Source organism: Ptychodera flava, chromosome 3 (assembly GCF_041260155.1).
Source record: "Ptychodera flava strain L36383 chromosome 3, AS_Pfla_20210202, whole genome shotgun sequence".
NCBI lineage: Eukaryota > Metazoa > Hemichordata > Enteropneusta > Ptychoderidae > Ptychodera > Ptychodera flava.
In genome coordinates, this window is record NC_091930.1 from 32,594,895 (window position 1) to 32,610,610 (window position 15,716).

The 15,716-nt window shown below is 37.4% G+C and overlaps 1 long non-coding RNA gene across 1 annotated transcript; it reads right to left on the bottom strand.

The window, feature by feature from the left end:
- Positions 1-7,703: 7,703 nt before the first annotated feature.
- LOC139129850 (uncharacterized) lies at positions 7,704-15,281 on the bottom strand. The gene is made up of 3 exons (XR_011551702.1): positions 14,888-15,281; positions 11,085-11,198; positions 7,704-7,776 (listed from the first exon to the last, which is right to left on the bottom strand). It is a non-coding gene; the product is annotated as an uncharacterized lncRNA (long non-coding RNA).
- Positions 15,282-15,716: the final 435 nt, after the last annotated feature.

Below are 15,716 nucleotides of genomic sequence, written 5' to 3' on the forward strand. Positions count from 1 at the left end.
ATCAATGTAGTAATGACATGTTTGGAAATGTAAACCATAATACCTCGCTATTCCTTCAACACGAAAAACTTAAAAAAAACATAATAACGAAAAGGACAGAAAAGATGGGAGAAAAATTGTCAGTTAATAGGGTCAGGACGCCTGTGGTTCTTTGTGACCATCCTACGAGTCTATGGATTATCAAAAATAAATTGGTATTTTCTTGTACTGATTAATGTTGTCAAATATTAGTTGTATTCAAGTTGTCCTACCAGAAAAATCAGTTGTATTATAATAACACAATAAATTATGAGAATGATAGTATCAATTCCAGGTGTTTCAATATCCTTACTGTAACTAAACCAAAAACAATGATAATTAGGTGACTTCGAAACACCATTTGTAGAGATCTCGTTTTTTTGCACAGGAGCAACATTGCAAGTATGTCACATTGTCTAAGGTTTTAATTTTCAATTTCATAGAAAAAATTGTTTCTTGGGATTACTACACTCAGTGCTCTGATCAGCTTTGATTTCATATTTAATAAAAGATGGAAATCTAGTACACACCATAAAATACACAGTATTGTCTCAATTTTAATGATAAAAAGGACTATCTAAGACTAATATCTATGAATTAAATTAGCTTTAAGATCCCGCACATTTTATTTTCACTGAATTGATACTAATGCACTTCTCAGGTATACTTGTGTTCACAAGCTGAATACTTGGCATTTCAATCAACTCTCAACAGTAAAACCAGACCTACTAGTTGATACATAGAACATTTTAATTCTGAAAAAATGCTTTGAATCTAATTGCTGAACTAAACAAAGTGCTTTACAGTACCTATAAAAATGCTGCCAGAATGGTAGAAAAATAAAATTGTTGCCAAAAACATTTCCTCCGGCTCAACCCCCCTGTCCCTGCCAGAAATCAAATGGTTCACTCTTGAAAACACAACATTAGGCAAAGAAAATCTATATTTGCAAATTTCAGAAAGTATATAACACACAGCCTGTCCACCATAATCAAATAACACAAGCTTACATAAATTCATAATCTAAGACCATTTCATCTGTGACTGAGATGTTGGCACTGTGGACTAGACTAAAGGTGAAACAGCCTTTAATTATGGTTTTACCCTGGCAAACACTATCAACTCATGAATATCATGACAGTTAAGTCTGTCTTCACCTTCAAAATTCTGTACTCCGTATTTGGGAAGCCATCTTTTCTCTAACTCTGACATGTAGAGTAGACACAGTAATGTCAGCTGCACACTCCCATTTGCTCAATCACTTAGTCTTGAAAGAAATCAAGCACGATATTGAATGCCCTAAGATGAGCAGCAAATTTGTGGTTTTGCTGTGTTTAAATGCCAAGGTTCATGGTTAATTCTTTACAATGCAGGTGATTGGTGTACTTCAGGTCAAATTGATTGCAACATTACCTACAGAAACTTGCCTCTGTTGTAAACATGTCTTCACCTTGCACTATGCGATATAGATCATGCAGCCCTAATTCAAGGGCTTTGGGTCAATTTTTTACAAAGAACTGATGTACAAGACTCCAGCCTAGTCATAAAATATGGGAAGTTGACGCATTCCTCAGTTGAAGTTGTGATACTGATCCCTGGCCTTTGTTCTGCAATATTATGTTGAGGTAGTATACATACTTTCGAAGCTGAGATTAAAAGAAATCAAAATGCTGCAATGGAATGTAGTCCGACTGAACTCTGATTGGAGGCAGATATGGTATACTGTTACAATTGCTCTTACAAAAGCCGGTAGCTTGAATTTTGTTTTGCGATTCTTATTTATATTAAAAAACTCAAAATTTGATTGACAACTGATGCATGTTGTCCCCGAAATGTGCAAACCCCCCCAAATCAATGGTAGTAAGACACAATGCCCTCTGATTAAAATTCCTGGCTGCAACACTTACCGTGGGGAATGCTAGCTGAGTGCATACATATAAAGTGACACAGGCTTGGTTGACAAGTTGGATATTGTGTTTCAGCATGCTGTTGGGAGATATCAAGTAACTTCAGTTGATACATTGAATAGAAATATCAATACCTGTGAATTTTGTGACGTCATATCCATACATTTATAATTGATAATGTATTCCATTCTTCAGCATTGCGGCCCCACATCGAGCAAGTTTTTTTTCCGGAAACCGAAAAAAGGACGGCGCATTTAAAAGGAGGGAAAGTATCGGATAAAGCATGTAATACACATAATCTTCATAATGGTGCACAATATTGATAATAATGTCTTACTGTACGATTTATCACATTTTTGAGTCCTCATGCATGCACTTGTCGTCTATCTGGCTGGCGCTCAGCATGCAGTCCCCGTCTGATACGCTGGTTGCACTACTACGTTGTTTACAACATGGTTGGCTTCGTTGCCGTATAGGTGAAACAGAACTCAGTACGTTTGCAAACTCCTAGACGATACTGGGTTTGACACATGGCATATTATGCATGTCAGTGGCCATGTAAGCGATGCAAGCGTAAAAGGCTATTCGAACCAGCCGTAAACGGGCCAACAGCGGCAGCTGCCTGTCATCAACCTTGACCGGAAGTGTCTACGGAAATTACTACGGAGCCATTCAAAGTCTCAGTCCAAGGTCAGCTACTACTGCCAACAATCATGACGACCGTACTGGACTCCGTTGATCTAACATCTTGGCCACCTAATTCTGATGCACTGACTGTAATCGGAGACGACTTTCATTCATTGTTTTTACTCCTTGTCTGTGGTTTGCCTTGTTCTCGATATCGCGATGGAAACCCTCCAGTATGTTTTCAACTGTACCTTTCAAGCACCCGTTTACGTTAAGTTTTCTCGTTCGCCGAAATAAAATAGCTCTTCTCAAGAAGCCATCGAAAATTAAATTTATAGACACAATTATTATTGATATGTAAATATTCGAAGAACAATGTTGAATTCTGTTGATATCAATTGCAATGAATGCTGTACTCCTAGCGACATAATAATGATCGTATTGATCAGCTGATACCATGCAGCTTGCTGATCATGCTGATGTCGAGCATGAACATTCCGTTTTCTTCATCTCCTGCATTTCACTGTGTCGGCTTTTTCAATGGCATGATATATAAAGGTGATGTTTCAAGTTCGATATAGACGGTAGGGATGCAGTTCCTTTCCATTTCCTTAGAAAAACATCGTTTTTCAATTTAAAATTGAACCATGAAAGTGCTGGTCATTTTTTTGTGCTGAACGTGCGTGTTCAGTGCAGTGCAGTGTGGAGTGCATGTAATGTGTACAGAGTCAGGGCCAATCATGCGGGACGACGCTCCCTGGCTTTAGACTTAGTTTAAATTTCCCTTTTTATTCATTTTGTACAACTACAAATTAACTGGCATTGCCAAAACTATAAAATAATAGCAATAGTGCACCCCTCCGGCCCATAATGGACTCAAGCAAACTTTGCAAAGTTTGCTTTCGTCCATTATGGGCCAGGAGGGGGTGCATTATTTCAGTCATTGGTGTAAAGATATGCGTCCTCAGTTAGCAACTTTTTGCGGGAGTCATTTACCCGTGTACCCATAATTAACTGGTCAATCAAACGATCATCCATATATTTAAACGTACACTTCAGTGCCAATGCTCTGCAACGTGTATAAGACTCATCGATATTTTCTCCATCTTTCTGTTTGTACGCAGTTAAGTTCATTCTGTGTACTCTAAAATGATCAGCAAAACCAATGACTGTTTAAATCTATTCCACACGTTGTCAGGCGTTTTCCGTTGCTCATCACTTAATGTCCATGTTTTGAACAGTTGTTCGCCCCTTCCCCTGCTTGGAAGATAGTGTAGTCTTGTTGGTCTTCTTTAGAGACTTTTTTTATGTCAAACCAACGATTCAGCCTTGTTTGGTAATCTAGTAGAGCAGTTTGGTCGTCGCCAATCTCCCATTTCATATGAGGACATTTTATTCCATCACCCATGATCGCCAGTGACGATGAAATGACATACGCATGTGCTTACATACAGCTCACGAAAACAGTGTCTAATTCGCCCTACTCGTGTGTACGAGCACTTGTGAATGTGGCGGTTCAGCCTCTTTCAGTGCATGGTTACTTGAATATGCGATATTTAGCAAATATGATTGGTAGCCATCTCACTCCGTCAGTTGTTGAAAATAGCGGTTGACAAAACTTTTTGTTCAGGCCAGTGTGACATTGACACGTGCACGTATACAGAACTTTCTCTGGGCGTATTTGGGCTTGTTGACCACGTGCGACGTGATGTCACCTCCGGTGAAGAAATCACAGCGTAAATTCGTACAACACACGAACTATTTACATAAATGTGACTTACAGAGTTAAAGAGGTCTCAGAATACTTTACCACTGCCACCATGTAAAGATATGCGTCGATATTCTACATCGAAAAGTACACACCAATCAACTTGTAACTAACAGTCACAGGTTTATTACTTGAACCACAATGAAAGTAATACAACAAGATTTGGCGTGCTATCAAACTAGCACGTATCATTACAGTTGGCATGCCACCACTCCTGCACATTTGCAGGATTTCTCTTTTCTTACCTCATTTGCATATTTTTGACACTGGCACGTTCATTTGAACAACGTCACGTCTCAACCCCAAGGTCTACCTGTACACCAATTACTGAGATGGCAGGTGCGGCATTTTGTGAGCCTTTGCGTGTAATGGACATACATTTATTTAAACATACATACATACATACATACATGCATACATACATAAAAAATTACATACATACATGCATACATACATACATACATACATACATACATACATACATACATACATACATACATACATACATACATACATACATACATACATACATACATACATACATACATACATACATACATACATACATACATACATACATACATACATACATACATACATACATACATACACACACATACAAACATACATACATACATACATGCATACATACATAAAAAATTACATACATACATGCATACATACATACATACATACATACATACATACATACATACATACATACATACATACATACATACATACATACATACATACATACATACATACATACATACATACATACATACATACATACATACATACATACATACATACATACATACATACATACATACATACATACATACATACATACATACATACATACATACATACATACATACATACATACATACATACATACATACATACATACATACATACATCAACACACATCACTATGTGAAAAAGCCTGAATCCATTAAGCATTGTTGTGGATTCCTCCGTGGATTCAATCAGAATCCAAGGGAATCCAGAGATATCCATTGTGGGTACTCAGGGAATCCTAAGGTATCCAATTATGGATTCTTCTATATACGGAACACTTTTAGAATCCACAGCAGAATCCATTACAGCATTTTAATGGATTCCATAAGACTGTCTCCTGAATAATCCTGTGCAGGATTTCAATGGATTCTGCGTGAAATTAGTGATCATGGGAATCCACCCTCTTGCCTTAAATTTTCCCATGGTACCTTGCATGAAATCGCATAAAATATCACTGCTCTGCTGTCATTCCTTTTAATTCTTTGAATTTCTCATGAATCGGTATTTACTTGAAACAGTAACCTTACCTTTTGCACATTTTGTACTGTTTCATCATTTTATTTTCATAATTGTATACCAAAATAACCTTGTATTCTGCTTCTAAACATGGCCTCTGTATCCTTTATGTTATTTTTGACAGATCCATTTCAAAAGGCCTTACTTCAGTGCAATTATCAACAATTACACTGGTAATGATGCATGGACATGCTTAGAAAATAGATATGGGGCAGTTAGTTCTATTATGGGGAAACAAACAGGACCAAGTTGATACAATATGTACAGCGTGGATATTTAATATCTTTTCTGCATTCTTCCATTTGGTCACAGAATTATGTGCAGGCATATTGCCATAGGATGGTATGCACAATATCTACCATTATTGATTAAAATGTATTACCGGTATTCTCATGATATACTAGTGTTCTTTCATTTTACTCATACTCACATGTTACACTACACACATCAACAATTTAAGTTCATACAACTGTTATGCAATTAAAAAAATAATGTCTTTTTTATTCACTGAACAATACTGTTCCAATAAAATATTTACAATAATTGACACATGTGTTAAACAAAAGCTGTGGTTTCTGAAAAAAAATCACAAACAATAATATAACCAGATTTTTGAAACCGACATTTCAAGTCATTCATTGAACGTCTGTACAATTGTAGCAGCGATTTAAAAAAAAAGACAAGGCAAAAGACAATGGTAAAAATTTTGCCAAAAATACAATTATGCAAACTTCACCACAATTGAAAGTCTTACTGAGCTGTACCCTAAAAACCTCCACACCAACTTTCAAATCAGTTGGAGTTGTGGTCTCAGAGAAGATATCTTGACCAAGAATAGAAAAAATACCGCAATTATACGGTGTCACTCAAATTTGATCAGAATTGGTACATACCAGTATGGGTTAACAAAAATCAACAATAAATGTTGTTTCTATCTGTTCAGCGCAGGAAAATTCTACGTTGATGTTATGACAATGATTTCTGCACAGTACAACCAGAAAAACAACAAGAAATATTTAAACCAGAAAAACAAGAATGACAAAAGTAATTAAGGTCTGAAATTTTAGGTACTGGAGGTCAACTTTAGCAACATGCATAGCTGAAAGGCAGCTAGCCCTCTTAGTTTGACCATAGACGGTCTTCCTCCCCTCTACTGACGGTCTTCCTCCCCTCTACTGTCTATGGTTTGGGCAGTTCTGTTAATATGTAACAGTTCATAAACAACTCCCTCTACTGACGGTCTTCCTCCCCTCTACTGTCTATGGTTTAGGCAGTTCTGTTAATATGTAACAGTTCATAAACAATGACAGGAAATGACTCAAGATAAGTGGAGTTTGCCTGTTTCTTACTGGCATGTAACTCCTGCACACATGCAGAATTTCCTTTTTCTTACCTCATTTGCACATTTTTGACACTGATATGTTCATTTGAACAAATTCACATCTCAACCCCTACATCTACCTGTACACCAAATACTGAGATGGTAGCTTTGGCGGTATGGGAGCCTTTGTGTGTGACGGACATACATCCGCACATACCCACAAATATACAGACATACAGTCATCATATAAGCTCTTTTTGGTATTTATATATAAAACCAAATATGAGCTAAAAAGTGCCAAAAATTCAATTATACAAATAATCACTATTTGTGACTCGGTCGGTGTAATAACATGAGTACAGCCTGTATCTAGTCAATAAAATTAAAAAGTTGAGTGGTCTTTGTTCAAAACTAAAAATGCATCATTGAGCTTTTAGCAGAATCAAGAAAATGCAAAAACATATGCTTATACATTAAACATTGTCCTGTAATGAGTTGTCAGCGCTGTTGATATTGTCATTGTCTGTATAACGGCTCATGGCCCACCATCCTCATCCTCAGGCTCTGGTCTGATTGAGGCCACGTCCTCAATGCAAGGTAGCCTCAATATGCATTTCCTTTGATGCAAGCGTTTTTCCATACTGTACGCAGTTTCACTTCTTTCTCTATCCCATGGCAAGTGTCTCCGAATAAAGTCACCACCCTTGCAACTTCTGTCATGCTCACTGTCCTCAGAAGAAACCACACACAACTATCAAATGTCTTCAGCTTCATGCTAGTCCTTGGATAGCCCCGTTTACGTCCTTCAATTTCTGTAAATAACGACACACAGAATAAATCATCAGAATTGTACATTATCCATTTAGTTTGTTTTGTTTAAATCTGTGTATTTATAGACCTTTGAAAATTCATTTGAAAGTACTTCATTAGACTAGAATGGTTAAAAGTTGATATGTATGCAAGAAATTTGATTTCTGAATCTCACTGAAATGTAGATTCACTATACATTGGAGTCTATGAGAAAACTACGAATAATTTTTTTACAAAGCTTAACAAACACATTCTGTGCTTTCTGAGGTGTTTGACAATTGATACAATGTACTTGATTCAAATAGGGTGTTTGAAGGTTCAGATGTGGACAACAGTAATGATATTGGAATTTCAACTAAACTTATTTCACTTTTCATGGTACTAGTGGTCAACAGGTCACTGTTAAATATTTTCCCTGACAAAAGCTTGCTATATCTCTAATATGTAAGTAATAAAAATTGTTCTTTGCCCTCAGTGTGCTTGATTTACAATAAGACAAGCTCCAGAGTTGCCAAGGCAAGATGTTTATGTGACAGATAATTATACTTTTGTTCAGATTTACAGTTAAATGATAGACTACTGAGAGTGAAATAATGCAGCGAATCATTTTATCTCCCAAAAATTTTTTGAACACTTAAACTACTTTTTTAACAGGACAAATACTTAAGAAAATTAAGTGACTCCAATGGTGTTGGAAAAATACATGACCCCTGTGCATTTTTCAAATTTAAAGTGAACCCCAACCCAACCCATTCCAACATATTACTTTTGTGAATACTTGTGGCATCACCTTGTTGGTGAAATTCTCTCATTGTTTCCATTGTAAGTTGATTTTTTTATGCCAAAACTGCTGCGATGCTGTGGACGTGTTCAAAGCATCCAAAGAACAATATGTGAAAACTTTCAAACACCTGCCAATCATGAGGGCATGCACGATCAAACATCTGTAGTGTCAATCAGATCGATACGATGTCAACAATGAATGAACATTCGTACCACTGAGCCTTTTGTACCGTCCAGAAATTTCAAAGCTACAATTTTTTACCCTGACATATAATACAGCGACCTTGCACGCTAATGATCATTCCACTGCTTCTGTTTGGTTTTGTTGTTTTTTTAAATTCGCTCCGTGGCCCCAGTAGATTTTTTCAATATGATAAACAGGTAAGTTTAGTATGACATAGTCCCCACTGGATTATAGTTTAAGATTAAGTTTACAGGAAAATAGTTTCATACTATTTAGTAAAAGATAAAATTATGGTTTTTGAGCATGTCATGAAATCTGGAACATGTTATCAGAACAGAAGCTTGTTTCATCTTTCATTACACAATTTGCAACAAACTCTCCAACGACAGTTTGTCTTGTGATATTGTTTAGATGTTTTGTTTCCCGTACAAAGTTCATAAAGTACACTTCATGGATTCCTTCAATAATATTTTGGCAAGTGTTTGGAGACAGAGTTAAAAAGAACATTTCTTAGGTTTGACTATGCAATTATTGTATGTCATCATGTACATTTGAGTTTGGAACTCATGTAAGAACCCCCTTAAGTTGTTTCAACACTCTGCTTCTCTATAAAAAATTGCAGGGTTTACACATTTCATTGTGATTTCAAAATTTGACATGGGCTAAGCTGCATCACTATCAATTACATCTGTATCTTCAAAAGAAGATTATAAAGGCAGATTTTGTTGCTTATGGCTGTTAGGTGCCCTGCAAATATAACCAAACATCAAAGGTCAACTGAGTAGAATACGTCGGTTTCGAGTTACCATAAGACCATGCGGTAATTCAAGGATTTTAAGCTTTCGCCACTAGGGGCGCTCTTCCTTTGACCGGAAGTGAGGGCTACTTTCTGGACTCCGGTCTGCGTACAATGCGATAACACAGACTCCGTATTCCTAACCTAAGTTTAGTTTACTTTCATCTGCTCTGTTGTCACCGTAAGCGTTTGACTATGCCAAACTTTTACTGCAAAGCCGGCAAACTCGACAAATACCCATGGATGAATAGCATGACCTTCCACTGTTTCCCCGATGTTAAGAAATAGAAACGCCTGAGATAGAAATGGATCCGATAAGGATGATACGACGTGAACTTAGCTGAGTACCTAACAGTTTCCACATGTTTGTGATCTATTCCGCTCTCAGACTATGCGCCCCATACACGTGTGTACATATGCCTGAGAAAAAGTATATCAGGAAACCAAATGACTATATTTCCTGTATATACGGATTATGCCACCATGTCATCTTCGACGTTCGATTTTACTGTGAAAAGTAGCAAGTTCATATATCATGTAACCGTCGATCGTTCCCTATCATTCTCAAAATTCATATCTGGTACTCAATTTGCTTCAAAATCGCTCGTTTCATATGATTTTCTGCAGAATTAGACGGACACATCGCCAAAACATAAGCGTGAGCGACATTATTCGACCTTATTCGAGGGCGATGATTCTTATAATACTAAACGAAACGGCAACAGTCTCGATGTCGGCGTCTTGCCAACGCATGTAAAACGGGAACTTGCCTCGCTACTCGAAGAGCAAGATCATTAAAATGCATTAAAATAAATTTTCACAAACACAAACTAAGGAAAGAATCTACACTGCGACTGATGAGAAACCACACTCGGGTTTCGAAACGCAAGCGTCAAAGGGCCACTCTATCAACTTTGTCACACCATAGGCCCGGCTGCGTCTCGCCATAAGCTTTCCCCACGCGAACAAAACATTACCGTACACACAAATCCAAACTTCCCTACAAATATCCGAAACGAAACAAACATTTTATTAACAGAAACAATCAGATAAGAATGTAGGAACACATATTCAAAACGAATCAAACACAAACTCGACACAAAAAAAACCCATTTTGGATAGTATGGTGGGGAGCCTCTTTCACATGTTTTCCATTAGTTTCTAATCCAAGGTCAATGGAGCTCTGCCAACTCAGCCTTTTTATTATAACTTAAAGGGGAATCTTGCTTGGTTTTAAAAATTCTCGTAGCTCTTTCATGTTCATTTTGCGGACGTCTTCACGCGTGATGTTGCGACTTCCCTCCATGACTAAAATTTTAGCCCTCACTTTTGCAAAATCTTGAGCGCCCCCATGCGACCGATGTTGAAAATTCGTGCGTTTTCTGACAACTCGAAACCGACGTATTGTCTTACTTTGTGTTGTATTGGTTCTGCTTAACCATGTTCACGTACCATAATTCACCAACACTGGTGCTTTGGTTAACTTGCCCTTCAAAGTTCACTACTTTAGACTAAAAATTTATCAGTGCAGACTTTGTACTACGTACCTCTCATATTGTTCCCAGTTGTTGGCATGCCTTTTTGTGTGACTGTCATTCCTTTGGGCACTACACTTTCCCTATTTGTTCAACGCCTAATAAATACATGTACTTCCAGGGGACCTGCAACTTGCAAGAATATAAAAAAAAGTTAAAAACCTACCAAGAAAAATCAAATTATCTCAAACACAGATGATGAATCACATTTCAAGCCACAATAATGACGATGAATAACCATATTAATCTGACAGTCCATCGACACATTTGAATCAGAAATATATCAAGCATTTTCATGGCCTAAAAAGGCTCAACATAATTGGATTCACGCTGCACTATGCATTCCTGCAGTATCTCAGAGCTTGTAGACTGTCAGACCATTGATGAAAAATTGACTCTTTTTACATCCATGGTCATATAAATATCCAAAATGTGCATGTTGAAAATAACACCACATTTCATTTTCAGCAGTAATAGAAATAATTTAGAAATTTAAAAATTAAATGATGCAAAATAAAATGACATATCATGTTGAGGTAAGATTAGAATTAATCTCATGTTAACTTAAAGCCCTACTAGCTGTATCTTCTAGCATTGTTTTTTTTTATTTTACATTCAAACCGAAATAAGTTTGTGAGAATGTACTGATTTTGGTGATGTATACACTTATTATTCACTACCCACTGGGACTATACATGCAACTTTGGCCAAGATAGAGATTGCAATGTGATTAAATATTTGCCCTAACATTAAATCCCATCACCATTCATACGAGCAAAACCCTGGATAATGTGCATATCTGTACTGAAATCTTCACATAAACTGCACAGAGCATTGTGCAATTCATGCTATAAGATGTTGAATGACCCTTACATGTACTTCACTATTTGATGCACCACTCAGGACGCAACATTCTCTGAATGGTTTGGTCACACAGAGTTCACGCAAATGCATGTAATTCATTCATTCGCGCAGTGAAGTTGGGCTCCCCAAAGGTCATCACTTCACCTCAGTCATAGTGTGAAATGTTAAAGGGATAGTCCACCCAAATATCAACCTGCCTTTAAAAGTTGAAGTAGATTATTTTTGTAACATTCATGATGAAGAGATGAGAAATGTGCTAATGATTCTCCTGGAAATTTATGTTTTATTAATTGATGTGTATGACGCAATTTTCGCCATATGGAAGCGCCACTTATCGGAATTCCTTGAGAGAGGCTTGGCCTTAGATGATGCAAAGTTTTCGTGTTTGGTTGAGGAAGTTTGGGGGTATCGCTAGGGGGTCTTATCTACTGTACGTTTGTATTGAGCTACTGCCCAATGGACACACTTTGCCTTCAACCTTATAACTTTGAACCGGAATTCAGCGACTTCGAACTCCAGGATTTCGAACTTGGTGTTTCTGACAAATAAACGGACACATCGATAAATTCAGAAGTAAAAGAAGGGCACGTGGCTCCACCAGTTACAGAAGGAAGCTGTACAAGCATGGCTCTTTTGGTAGCTCAAAGGTATAAGTTACAACGTTACGGGAGGCCATGTTTGGAGCTGAACACATCTTCGATATCGCCTCATGACGAAATGAACTCCCAAAATGATTGTATTTTTTGCCAAAACATTTCGATCAGAATTGCAACTTAGCCATTATCAGTTGAAAAAAGCGATGTTCGATTTCAAATGCCCGAAGAGAATTGCATGACGAAATTGCTCCGCATATTTAGCCATTGCAACGCTGGTTTTAAAATATGGATAAATATTTTTATAACGAAGAATGGTTATCGAAAAATAATTCAAAGTGCTAATTTTTCAATAACATATAGAGAAAGAATGAGTGGATGACGAGATAATTCCAAGAAGCAGTCCCCATAGGGTGGGGGAGGGAGAGACAAAGCGGATGACCAGAAACGGCTCATTTGTCGACTCTAAATGGAGTGTCCCTCATCTAACAAACAATAGTTGTGCATACACATTTTCATGTTCTCAGGGGCACTAAATTAAACTTCAAACACACTTTCATGTTCTAGGGGCACTAAATGAAATTTCAATTTATCCTTTCAACGTACAGTCATAAACTACACACTACAATTTTCCTGTTCTCACAACTCACTTTGAACTCTAATCAATTTCTCTGGACATTGTCTCCGGTGAGTTGAAATAAGTATAGTTTCTTGGAATAAATTATGCCATTTGGGACAGGTACTTTTCTCATTGGGACAGGCACTTTTTATTTTGACTTGTCCAGTGGACAGGTGGTTGAAAAAAAGTATTTCAAGCCCTGTGGTGTATTTTATCATAATACTGTACATTTGAAAGCTGTTGAAAACTGTAAACTTGATTCTTTTGGACTAAAGATGCTATAACAGACCAAGCCAAGTGGGTGAAAATATGTCATGTTTTGGCTCAATACTGGTTTTTACTGACTTGGCTGATGGGGAAGGGATACTGTCTGGCAGGAAAAGGGTTTTAATAAAATTCGATATATCGACTACTTTATTTAGGTCACATATTGATAGACTATAGTATTTTCCACAGAAAATTCAAGGGTTTTACATGTATATTGACAATGGCCGCCCCTGATTTTCTTAAATGACCCCCTTGGGACAGGAGTACGGGCCCACATTCATGATTGTCCTGCTGTTTTGACATCCTAGATTGAATGTTCACCCTAGAGGTGAATGTTTTCAACTGTGACATTGTATGTTCTCTCTCCTTGTTAATATTACCAATTTTTAAAAAAGGGGCCATAATCAAAATGGCTATTAAAATTTGAGTTTACTGTTTAAATGTTTCTCAAAGGAATGTTTCCTAATGCAGTAAAAGCCAATATCCCTTCAGAGGGTAGAATTCAGAGAAAACCACGACAAAAATGGGAACATATTCTGAGGTCAACAAATTTCACGACTTACAGCTAGTGGGGCATTAAACATGCTATGTCATGTTACTTTGCACTATTTATAACCTTATAAATTAATTAGTTTTGACCATTTCACTTCAAATATGCACTCGCTATCACTCATGCATATATGCCATGAACTGGTCAAAATCTTGTAGTATACCGTCGCTGGGTGTGCTTTATTGCTTAAATACAACACAAGCTAGACCTGTGCTCTTATTAATGTTTGGCAATTGATATTAATGTACATGATGGTTAAAGAGCAGATGTGAACAACAAATATGATATTCAACTTTCACTCTACTGATTATTTCTATTTGGTTAAAGGTATTCTTTAAAAGTTCAAAGTCAAATGAGAACTTATATGTCAATAATTAAGATATCATTTATACAGACTGTGACTCACAGGTCATACAAAAATTTGGGAGGGAGAATCATTTTCTTGCTAACACTTTTTGAAGGGTCATTATTTTCCATGGATTTAAAAAGGCACTTTTGCTGATCCCTGGAATTGCGTTTGTTCTAGTATGCATGAGGACTATGGAGGGGTGATAGCCTGTTGTTTTCCATTGGAATTGTAATCTGGTGTGTAAATTTTCTGGTGAGACAATCTGGTGCCAACACAGGCCTTTAAAACACCAACCAATCCCCCCTCCCCCGCCCTTAATTTTTGTCCGGTCCCTGACATGAATCAACAGTCATCCCGGGCGGGGTGCATACCACTAAAAGTCAAATTAGCATAAAGTGACCTGGAAATTTGATGTTCATTGAAATTATCAGGAATATCGATGATTTAAACCAAACAAACGTTAGATACTTTTCCAGATGCAGACATTGCTAAACACGTTTATACAAGAAGGAGTAGACGTATATTCTTAGACACAATTGGGCTGGTTAAAAATAAGACAGCAGCTATACATACCTGGTACATAATATTGTAGTGTACACGAGAGCCGTCCAGCTGATGCAGGACTCAGCGACGATCGAGGGCTTGAAGTGTGTGTTGACCTATCGCTGGTGCGGAAAAGAGGTACTCTCTTCCGTTTTGGCGAGTTTCGTCCTGGTTGAACGGAGAATAAAGCTTGAAGTTGTCGGACCATGTCGTAACTGCATGACACGGTCGATGACACACTGGCACTAGATTCAACGTACAGCATAGTCGTCCAGATGGTCCAGGAATTCAAGGGTAGACTCTTTAGCAGACATTCCTAAACACCGACGGGACATGTCAGTAGAAGCTAAAATATCGACAACTGAAGATTATTGACGGCACGATCACGGGGTATGAATGGTACGATATACAGATGTACGCGACGCGACGCACGCCACGCCAATCTTAACAATGGCGTCTTCTGAGTATGACTCCTTAAGTGCTCAAGTATTCATGAAATGAACTTTGCAAAGAATTTGATTATAACTATCATTGTTTACTCAATCTTGAAGAAAATGTTATTTTTTTTGCTCTCGTTAGACAAAAATACTGCTAACTGAACCATATTTTCGTGTTTCGCCAGATAAAGGTACATCATTGTACACATTGACCCCCTAGCATCAGGCTGCAGTTCAGCCCCTGTGCATGTACACTAAGCAGCTTACCATCATTTTTTATCTTCATGAATATTCCGTGTTAGGCATACAGACGTGCCTAACCAGAGCACTGAGCCGGATATTTGGCGAGATATTTTTCAATATGGTAAAAAATAGCAGCTATTTGGCCTAATTAAAACTTTGGGAAATAATCGTGTGTGAGT